Below are 12,155 nucleotides of genomic sequence, written 5' to 3' on the forward strand. Positions count from 1 at the left end.
TTCCTGAAGAGCCATGGGGCACGAGGGGGACAAAGGGAAAGGACAAATAACTCAAAGACTGAGACTGTGCTTATAAACAGCATGGAATGGCAGGGAAGAGTGTGATATCAGCTGTCCACTGACGGACGCACTTTAGTGGCTGGTTTGTGACAGCTCGACGGCGACTCTATGGTGGAGACACATTTTGTTTGACTTTGTTGACATATTTAGGAAATGAGGCCTTGGAAAATACAGGTGTGCCAACTTTCCGTATTATTAATCATAAATAAATGACTGAATACACAAAAACATTTGGCACAACGCTCTCAGGTCCACTTCATAGAGGGAAGGAGGGTGACCTAAACAGAATGCACTCAAGTGTCCGATGGCATTTCACGGGCCCTCTGTAGTGCAAACAGACTATACAGACCCCAGTCATCTGAGCACACACAAAGAGCTTATTATGAGACAGACGTGAAGTTCAGAATGGAATACTATTGTTCTGCTTATTGCATACTGTATATTAATTCTATACTACTTTGTATACTAAAGAATGCAATGAAAGTAGTATGCTACCTTGCAAATGCGGTTGCATTTTTAATCTGATTTAGTGTAAAAACGTCTTTGATTTGGCTGATGACGTGTCAAGAAGAACAGGAATAAAATATTTAATTTACTGGTTACAGTGTAATAGGAAAGTCAAGTCGAATGATTTGCATCAGTTTTGCATGCAGAAAAATTGCACACGATATACATAGTGCATACTGAACATTAGTAGCATGGTAGTATGCTATTCTGAACATTCAGAGAGACCCCTGCCACAAATCGAACCCAAGGAAAGTGCAATACACACTCAATACCTCACTCGCTCACGAAAATCATCTGTTCTTAAACTCTGATTGTTTTTCATGCAAAGAAGGACTTTCATATGTGGACGGATGCCACCTTTATTTTTACTCTTAAGTTTGGAGAAGATCTGCAGATGAAGTTCTTTGTTCTGTCTCTGTAACACAATGTTCATGTCTTATTTTTTTTTACCTTGTTTTTATACCTTCATGTTTTCTTTTTTTGTTCTCGACTGCATATAATTGTTGATGATAATGTGTAAAATGCAGCACTATTTACTATTTATACGAAAAAAATAAATAAATTACATTCAAAATTATTGTTTTGAAATTCGTAATATTTTACTTTTAAAAAATGTGTTTTTTTCTATATTTCCCATCTTTTTGTCTTTTAAATAATCCTTCCACATTTGCCTGTGGGAGAATAAACAACAAATTGCATTATTTTCCTGGATCATGTTTAACATTTCAAAAAATCATTCTGCACCTGTATAAAATAATAAACCATGTATTGAATGCTGTTTTAGGAAAATTAGCGTGATCGTCCATAATAACTATCAGATTTATTCAGTCTTCAGCTTCACAGAGCACTTTTATTCATGTACAAATATATTCAGTTTCATAAAAACACTCTTTCATGAGCAAGTACTTCTCTCCAGAGAGATCTAAACAGGGTTAATGACTAAAGCAGAGCGCTGTAAACCATCCAAACACAACAGAGAACAAGAACAAAGTCATTTTCTTTCTTTCTTTCTTTCTTTCTTTCTTTCTTTTCTTTCTTTCATTCTCATAAATCCATCAGCTGGTCTTTTTCTTGTGTAATAATGTATGCAATTGAGTGGATGTTTTTGACAAGTATAGGTTTCTTATTTAGTATAGTAAAATATAGTACAATTTAAAAAGCCACAAATCTGTTTCTTAACACTTTTTGCCTCATGTCCCAGACTTAAGTGTGCAAAAAGATGTGTTCTTTAGAAATATGTCATCCACACACATATTTTGTTTTCTTTTCTTAAAATGTAAAATAATTTTTTTATGCAGCAGTAAAAAAAAAAAGAAAAAAACCCACAGAAGATAATTTAATTATTGATTGATTTTATTAAATTTAATTTTAATTTCTATTTTGCCCATATATTATTATTTCAATGTCATACATTTTGTTTTATAGACAGTTCAAATCTAAAAGAAGTACCCCCTCAGGAGCCTGCAGGATCCCCTGGGGTCAGACTTGCTGGTTTAAACCATCTTTTGAACATTAAATTTAATGTAGCACACCTTTATGTCTTTACAGGTTTTTTTTTTTTCAAGTGTCCCTCTCTTTTGCTCGCTTTTCCAGCATGGAGCCTGGTGTCAGACACAATAACATATACTGGAGACAACTTAACCTCTGACCCCTTGCACTCTTTGAAATCAGTAGACAATCACTGCATAGCGGACAGGGCAAGAGTTACTCCCCACTCCCCCGCGTCATTCTGAGACAGACGGCTGAAAGAGGAGAGAAAGTAAAAAAAAAAAACAACAGGGAGAAAAACATGAAAGACATGAGACTGTTTCTCGCGGTAGCAAATAACATCTCACGGCTCATACGCAAACGTGCAGGACAGAGCAAAACATTCAAGACTTCACCTTTCTGAAGGTGTTTTGCCAATGTCCTGAACAGACACATCAGTCCAGAACTAGTCATCAATCAAGTATCTACAGAAGATGTTCTGAGCTGGTGGATCGTGATAGGATCATAGGTTTTCTCTTCTGGGTCACAGACAACGGGGCGTTAAAAACGGAGTGATGTCCCCATGCTCAAATACTATGAAGTGCATAAAGTAAAAGAAAAAATAACACCGATTGCACTGAATACGAGTTCACTTGCAGTGATGATAAACATGCAGGTTTATACCAACCACAAAGTGTTAGGGCTACTAATTACTGTTCATGGTATAACAAATTTAAGTATTTAAATTTACCCTGTATAGCCTGACATATGATATAATAATCATATACATGTATGGTTTAAATTTTCATGCAAAATAATGGTAAAAAAAAAAAAAAAACATTGTTCAAATGGCTTTGTGTTACGGTTTACATTTTTATGCAGATGAGTGTTTTGAGATTTTATGCAATGTGTGTAAATTTAAAAAGTGACATGTGAAAACATTAATGCAATTCATTTTCACAGCTTTAGCAGAGTATAAAGGATTGTGTATGTTGAGCAGGGCTTTATCACAACATAAATGATAAAGAGTGTTTATCATGGCAGTGAAAGAACAAATGCACGGCAGACAGCATTCCTTTCCAAAAGCGTCTCGCTCGCTATCATTTCTCTCTCTCTCTCTCTCTCTCTTTCTTTGGTCAGGCTGAATGTTGTTCACAAAACAGACAGAAACCTCATAATCACCAGAGCAAGCCCAACTCACCACTGCAGTGGATGAACTTCAGCAAAGTCCTCTTGAAGTCTCTCTGACGTGAAGTTTAAGGAGCAAAACAAGCTGCATTTGATAACTGGGAGACTCAGCGTGTCCAGGACTGAAGCTTCAATGTTTGAACGTTACAGTTAAGTTGAGTGACAAAAGAAAAAGAACTTCAGACACACTGACGTTCTGGAACTAACGCCTCCATCAGAGTATCTGAACGGCACGGATAATCTATCCCATACTGCTCCAGCAGCTCCATATCTGCCCTTTACATCAGCATCAGCAAGGCTTCGTGAAAATATCAAAAAGTGTACATTCTGAACTCTTGATTTCGTCACAGCTCAAGGTGAAGGAATCATCTTTTTGACCTCGAAGAGAACAGCAAACCGATGTAATTTGGTGAAGTTACAGCATCTGTTTCCTCTTGAGAGATTGAAACCTTGAATCTGACCTCAGTGTTAGTATCAACATGCCCCTAGGTGGCGCTACAACGAACCAAACACTGCTTCTTGCCCTGCTGGACAGGTGCCGACAAGCCATTCTGAAGGAAATGGAGACGAACCATCAGGATTCCCGAGATAACGTGAGCACAACAGCCACGACCTCCACACCAAGCAGGCGTTCCTACGACAATGCCTACTTCTACATCCTGTTTGTGATGTTCTTCTACTCCTTCCTGGCTCTAGCTCTGTTCAAAGGTTTTGTTCAGTATGATGAAGGCAATAATGATCCATACAAAGAGTTTATGACCTCCACTGACTCCTCAAAGCAGAAATCCAACGCAGGCCCAGCCGCTGACAAAATCGACTTTGAGGAGGAAAACAGCATCTGAGACAAGAGACATGTCAGTATACTCAACACTAGAGATTTCTCATGCATTATTAAATGAGATTCTGCACAAAACACATTATATATAATTATATGATATATATATATGATATTTATGCTTCTGTAATGTTGAGGTGAGAAGGTTTTTTTTTTAACTGAAAAAATCAGCAAAGACATTAAATTAATCAAAAGTGAGATTAAAGATAAAACATTCTATTGCAAATAAATGCTGTTCTTTTAAACTTTTCATGCATAAACAAATTTTGAGCAGCAACTCAACAGGCTATTAGACTGATTTCTGAAGGATCATGTGATAATGAGGACTGGAGTAATGACTGCTGAGAATCGCATCACAGGAAAAAAAAACATTTTAAAATGTATTACAATAGAAGCAAAATGTTTTAAATTGAAATAATACTCAACAATATTATACAACTAAGCATATTGTACGTCATATATCAGAAGGCAAAAAATATTTCAGTTAATTAATTGAAGATGTTATTGAAAATGTATATATGAGTAGGCTATATCTTCCGCCATATTTGATTGGAATAAAACCAGTTCATTTCTAAATGCCTTTTGGTTTATTGACAACACACAATAGGCCTATATTATTAATGCATTTAGCAGACGCTTTTATCCAAAGTAACTTAAAGTGCATATATATATTCTCTCAGTGACCCCTGTGCGCAGTTACCAGCAATCGCAAGGTGAATTTACAAATTAACAAACGCAGCCCTGTAATTACATTTGTTTTGACAAAATCAGTATTAGGAAGTAAGTTAAACGATGTGTGCTCGAAGGTCTTTTGATGTGGAGAGGTTAGATTTAATCAAGCAGAAGGCAGAAGGCAGGGATGCGGTGCAGGGGACGGCCGTGTACGGGACTTGATCCGTGCAGAAAGCGGCGAAAAATGCAGCGGAGAGCGCTCGTCTAATTTGAACCTCCCGCTGACCCCGTGTGATCTCACATCTTCGACCCAGAGCGGAGAGGACGCATGGAACCTTAGACTTTATCGGTCGTGTGAATTAACGTCAATTGCATCTAGCAAGAATGGCGGGGGATGCCTTTAATGAGAACATACGCTTTTCATTTTGACGACATTCTGCCGGCCAGATCATGAAAGCCAGATTGAGTGAGAGAGAGAGAGAGAGAGAGCGGTGTAATCTTCTGTAACGCAACTTATATTTGCACCCCTTCCTATATGAAGTTTAGAGTTTCCTCGAGTTTCAGAAGCAAATCAAGGGCTCTTCGGGTGATGGTGGTCGGGAGAAGCGAATGGAGCTGAGCGGCAAACTGCAATAATAAGCAATTACAATAATTAAAATTAAAAAAATAATTAAAAGCAATTACATCACTGATATGATAAATTAAGTGTATTACAGCACGTGTGATACATTATAAAAGAGATAATGCACCGTTATGCAAGAATAAAGCTGCCAGAAGGTGTTCATATCGCTCTAGTGTTGAGGAGGAATATTAAACTCTATTTATTGTTAGAAACCTATCACTGGAACACATTAATGTGTGGTTGTCTATCCATATCGCTTGAACATTTGCAGTGGCTTGTTTTCATGGGTTGGAAACTTTTGATGCCTTTTTGATACTTTTGACTTATTTTGCCTGGTTTATCATCTATTACAGTTATATAAATCAACACATAATCATCATATCAATACATGCCTCTACACCAAATGCAACCTACTAAAACAGAAAAGTTATAAAGACTTACTGCTGGCTTACATAATTAGGAAAAATCTAAATGATTTGGTAGGCTACTTCATAAATTGCATGCAATGACTTTTAAAAACTTTATTGTGACAATCTTGCTTTCCCCTCAAAGGTTTGGTGTTCAAAAAAGGCCTGATTCGTTTAAAAAATAAACTTTAACTGATTTATGAATTATTTATTGGGATTATCTTGTCACTGTAGAATTACAACACACACTGTCTTCATGAAGTTACCAAATGAAAATAATAAGGAAATTAATTATTAAAAATTCTAGACAACTGATTATTTTTAGACTAAAAACTCAAAACGGTTTGGTCTGTTTTCTGATTTTAGATGAGTTAGAATATTTGGGATAGGTTAACTAATGTTTTTTTTTTCTGCAGAGAGGTAGCTACTATATTGCTGTAATCACTGGGAGCAGCTCTGAGTGGCTTATTGTAAAGATGGCTGCAACAACAATATGATAAACATGTCACAATAGTTTTATTTTTATAGTGCTCTCCACAATGTTTTCCCATTAAAGACTTTGTTTTAAAGCAGTTTTACAAATAAAGAGTATCTTAAAATATTTAAACGTATTAATAATATACGTATTAAAAATATGTATAATATATATATATATATATATATATATATATATATATATATTTTTTTTTTTTTATGCTCATTTTTAGAATTGTGAAGAAAAAAAATCACTAGTATTTTACAGTTTTATAAAATAATTTATTCCATAGAGGTAAACACATACAATTACTTCTTTTTGTTGGGATATCGGTTGCTAGATATTTGACCAGAACTCAGCTGTGTATCCTAGGCCAAGAGAGGAGCATCCTTCCTGACCCGAGGAAGAGCCTGACCTGTCTTAATTTAATCTGTCCGCCTGCTGTTCTTTGAAGACATGTAGCCCGGGGGCAGAGCTGAGCTGAGCTGAGCTGACCATCTCACTTCTCTGACCTGATCATACCTCCACAACTTCACAGAAGGGGCCAAGTCAGGCTAACAAAACAAGAAATGTTTTCACTTGAAAAAAGAAGAAGAAAAAAAAATAATTGTTGACTAAAACCATAAATTCTTATTTATTTATGATTTTACAAATATGTATAATTTTACATTAATATTTTTTTTAGAGTTCATATTATTGTGTGCTTTATATATAATGTAATACTTTATAAAAATGTATAGTGTAGACTTATTATTATGCAAAATTTAAACAAAAGTAGTTATGAAAGTTTTCACCAACAAATATTACATTTAATAAATTGAATACATTTATGGAGGCATGTGACCATATACTTTCCTGATGAAAGGGGACTTTTTAAAGTTTTAAATATGTATTTTACTAGTTTTTGTGGTATTCATCTTTGAGTTGGTTTAGATCTTACCTCAGGATATGCTGTAAATAATGGGTGCACAACGTTGAAGCACTAACCACACAAACCTCACGCTACAATTTGTATTTTGCATAGAAATATGTACGTATTTAGTGCCTCCTTTGTCCAACTGCAGTGTAATGTTTGTGATTATAAATACGCAATTAGGTTTAAGCTTTCTTGTTTGTTCAGTTACTCAGTTATCATCTTTAGACCTGATACTCATTTTTATCAACAGCTCTTTTATTTCTTGATTTAAATAGTGCTGTCGTGATTAATCGAATCCAAAATAAAAGTTTTTGTTTACATAATATATGTGTCTGTACTTCTATTTATTATGCATATTTAAATACGCATACATGCATGTATATATTTCAGAAAAAATATGTTATGTTTATACATTTAAAATATTGATACATAAAATAAATTATAACAATATAAATATAGCCTATACATGGAACTACTTTCAAAATATATACTGCACGTGTGTGTGTGTGTGTGTGTGTGTATATATATATATATATATATATAAATACATATATATATATATATATATATATATATATATATATATACATATATATATATATATATATGTATATATATACATATATATACATATATATATATATATATATATAATGTATATACAGTATACACACACATATTATGTTATGTTGCGATGTTATTGCGATTAATCATCTGACAGTACTATAAAATGAAGTTTTTATTATATGCTAATTATATAGCCTACTAGACTGTTTGAGATTAGTTATAATAACCTGAAAAGCTATAGGCCAACAGAAACTTTATAATACAATTGCATATAACAATACAATATATTACCTGAAGAAATCAGGCGAGGTTCCATTAGTGCCATCTAGTGACACCATTTACACACCGCGTGCGCGCCGCGCGGAGGACCCGCCAAACACATGGACGGAGACCAGACGCTGAGGGTCAGGTAAAAAATTATGAAGTACTTATTCTCACAGAGGTTCTGCTGCTCTAAAATAATAAATATGACTTGATGTGTTGGTCAGTAATGTTTCTTGCTGATGTTTAGCGTTCGTAGTCTGCAGTTTCACATCGCTGCCTTCTCATCAAGGCCTCGAGGTGGAAAATGATCTGAGGGTGGAAAATGATCTGAGGCCGCAAAACAAACAGAGATAATAATACTCAAGTGTTATCTAAAATGAGTGTGCTAAATAATATCAGATTTAAAAATAAGTTCTCCCTTTGAACTCACAAAAATATAGAATGTGCAAAGTAACAGCCAAAACTATTGCTACAGTTAACTGTAACTTGAATAAAAATACTATGATAAGACATAACTAAATAAACAACTGACAGAAATTAACTATTTTCACACCAAAAGTTTTTGAAATATTGTTTTTCTTGTGGACCTTATGGTACTGAGGAGGAGATTGATTTTTGAAACCATTTACTTGCATTTACACATGCTGTACAGTCTATTGAGGTTTACTGGAAGTGTGTTAACAGACTGTAGCCCACTTAGATTATTGAGAAACATAGTGAAAAGGGTCAATACAAACATGCATTAATACAATGAATATAGAAATGTATATGGTAACAGTAAAATACACATTTTACATAATTTAATATTGAGATCTAAGGTTGAGATGCAATTTGTATTTGTAGTCACATATTCCAAATAGAAAAAAACCTGTACTGTCTTGGTTTTCAGAAGACATTTACCCTGCACTGATCACAAATTAACCAGATTTAAGCAAACAGCGGTGCTCTAGTAAAATTATTTGTAAAAGACACTTCCATCCTGCATAGCCTTCAGCATTGCCTCCTCATTGGCTCTTGAGCGAACACACGTTTAAGCTCTTCTGAGTCTTTTATTTGCTGTAGTTTCTCTTAAATGTTAAAGTCCACTGCTCTCTTTCACAAAAATTTAAGGCCAGATTAAATAGTTTTGTGTTATTAAAAAAATTATCCTTTCTGTAAATTTTTCTAAACATACTTCTCATACACAGAAACACATTCACAAAAAAAAAAAAAAAAAAATTAAGCTCTTGTTTTTTTTTTCTTTGCTATAGTTTTTTAAAGGACTGAAGCATGCTTCTTACCTGAAACCTGGTCCAGGAACAATAAGAAAAGCCAGGAGTGAGCATCTGAGACCTTGTCCAGCTGAGTGTGCACTTTGCAGTTTGGGTGTTTTTTTTAACTAAAGCATTAGTAAAATCCACACTCAGAGACCAGCATCATTTCCATGTAAACATTTAGCTTTTTACATGCATCTCATTCAGGTTCATCTATAGGTATATAGGTAATGGAATTTAATATTTAATTGTTACTTCCTGTTTGTCTGAAGAAAAATACTAATCATCCAAATAAGAAAAGATTGCAGGAAAACTCTTCTATGGAACAATGCTGTAAAAATCTATATATTTATATATTTTCTGGAAAATGTTTTGTCTTCAAGTAACTGACCCAAAGCAATTTGTAATATTTCCACAAACACCGTACATTTATTTATTTATTTTTTAAAGATTGCTTCCGTTACTGGCAGCCTAACACACATTTTCTGCTATGACGCATGGCATCAAGGTAGAAAGTTATGTTCCTCAAAAGAAAAAAAAATTGGTGGAATGCTGGAAAATTATTTTGCTTCAAAGAATGCACATTCAAAAATGTTTTGTATGTAATTCCAATTATTTTCTATGCGCAAAGCAAGTAGATTTAAAATTCCATCACACTAAATTTAAACAAACGTGTTTAAAAAATGTAAATGTAAAATATCCACAAAATCTGACACTTAACACATTAAAAAAAATAAATAAATAAAAAACATTGGTAAACAACAACATTTGTTTGGCCAAAAACAAACAAAAAAAACCCCTAAAAAATAATTGATATGGATTTCAGCATAATTAACCAGATATTTGTGTCGGCTATGCATTTTTTTTGTCTATAGTAATGAGAGCTTGAGAATGTGTTGTAAAGTCCAATTATGTTTTTATTCTTCTAGGACATATTTAATCAGATTTTATCCATTACATGTTTGACAAAATACAGTTTACAAGAAGCCTAGGTCTGTTCCAGTGAATGGCTATTTACTCATGTTTATGTTATAGTGCCACCTAGTGAAAAAGCACACTTCCATTGAGTAACATACTCAGAAAATTAGGTTTCTGTAAAACACAGAATATTCCGAAAAATTATATTTACATAGAGCAGCTATTGTGCCATGGATGTCGTGTTCAGTGAGGTGTTCATTTCACGTTTATTTTTTCATAGCTGTGCTGTGTAACACTCGTAGCCTGCAGTCTTCAGCCTGCTGTCTCCTCATGACGGACTCCATGTGCAGAACAAACTGAACCAAGAGTAAAACAAAATATTACTTACAGTACTCTCTAATGTAAATGTGCTGTTGCCAGTGTTGTTAATTTATTAATGCTAGTCAACTATCAATGGATGAGTTTAATGTTTTAATACTAAACAAACTGTATTAACTGTTTATTCTGTCAAATTTTCATTAAAGAGCAGTTTTATTTAGCAGTAAAGCAGTAGCTTGGTTTTCAGAAGACATTTACCCTGCACTGGTGACAAATTACCCAAATTTAAGCAAACATCGGTGCTCTAGTAAAATGATTTGTGAAGGACACTTCCATCCTGCATAGCCTTGAGCATTGCCTCCTCATTGGCTCTTGAGCGAAAACACATGTTTAAGCTCGAAGTCTTTTTTGTTTGCTGTAGTTTCTCTTAAATTAAAATTAATAGTTTAGATTAAATAGTTTTGTATTAATATATAAAAAAAAATCTCATTTCTGTTAATTTCTCTAAACATACTTCTCATACACAGAACCACATTCACAGTAAAGCACATTTGTGCACTATTGAAAGTAATTTTAGGAATGACTTACATCCTGCACAGCCTTCAGTGTTGCTTGCATATTAGCCTTGGAGCGCACATACATATGCAGGCCTGTGGTCACTTTCTTATAATCCATAAATGGTTTTGATGGTCTAAATGATGGAAAGTTTGGGGAGGATGGCAAGATTGATGACGATGGTGGTGAAGATGATTCTGAGAATGATGGAGAGTTTGGGGATGATGACGGTGGTGATGACAGTAAGGATGATGGAAATAATGGCATGGTTGGTAATGATGGTGATCTAGTCATTGAAGTCAACGAGATTGGTGGAGAAAAAGAGGATGATGGTGCTGCTGTTGGTGGTAATAATGGTGGTGAGGTTATTGATGAAGACGGGGATGTTGGGGATGGTGAATTTGGTAATGAAGATGGAGTGAGTGATGACATTAGTATTGGTTTTGCTGAAAGCGAGGAGGATAATGGTAATGGTGCTGAAGTTGGTGAGGATGATTTCTGCCAAGATGGTGATGATGAAGATGTTGATGATGAAGATGGTGTAGATAAAAGTGTTGAAGATGACAATGATGATGCAAATGGGGATAGTGGGACTGATGAAGATGCTGCTGTGGATGGTAAAGATGAAGAGGATGGTGGAGTTGATATTACTGAGGGTGTTGATAATGATAAAGATGGTGTTGATGGTGATGTAAGCTGTAAGTCTTTTAATGATGGTAAGGATGAGGTAGATGATGCAGAGGTTGTTGACATTGAGGGCTGTGCTGGTTGGGGCAATGTTGATGAAAATAGTTGCACTGATGAAGATGATGTAGATGATTTTATTGAAGAATAAGATGATGAGGATGATGATGATGCTGCTGATAGTGAGGGCTGTGCTGCTGGGGTTGATGATAAGTTTGTTGGTGAGATCGTTGTGGTTGGTGATGATGAAGTCGATGGTGTTATAGTTAAAGATGGCGAGGTTGATGAAGTTTGTATTGAGGTTATTGCAGAAGATGGTGGCATTGAGGATGACAATGGTGTGGGTGTTAATATCGCTACTGCCGACACTGGTAAAGATGAAGAGGATTTTGCTGATGGTGTAGAAGATGAGGATGATGGTGATGGTTTAATGGTGGGTGAGGATGA

This window comes from Carassius auratus, unplaced genomic scaffold (assembly GCF_003368295.1).
Source record: "Carassius auratus strain Wakin unplaced genomic scaffold, ASM336829v1 scaf_tig00027893, whole genome shotgun sequence".
Lineage (NCBI taxonomy): Eukaryota > Metazoa > Chordata > Actinopteri > Cypriniformes > Cyprinidae > Carassius > Carassius auratus.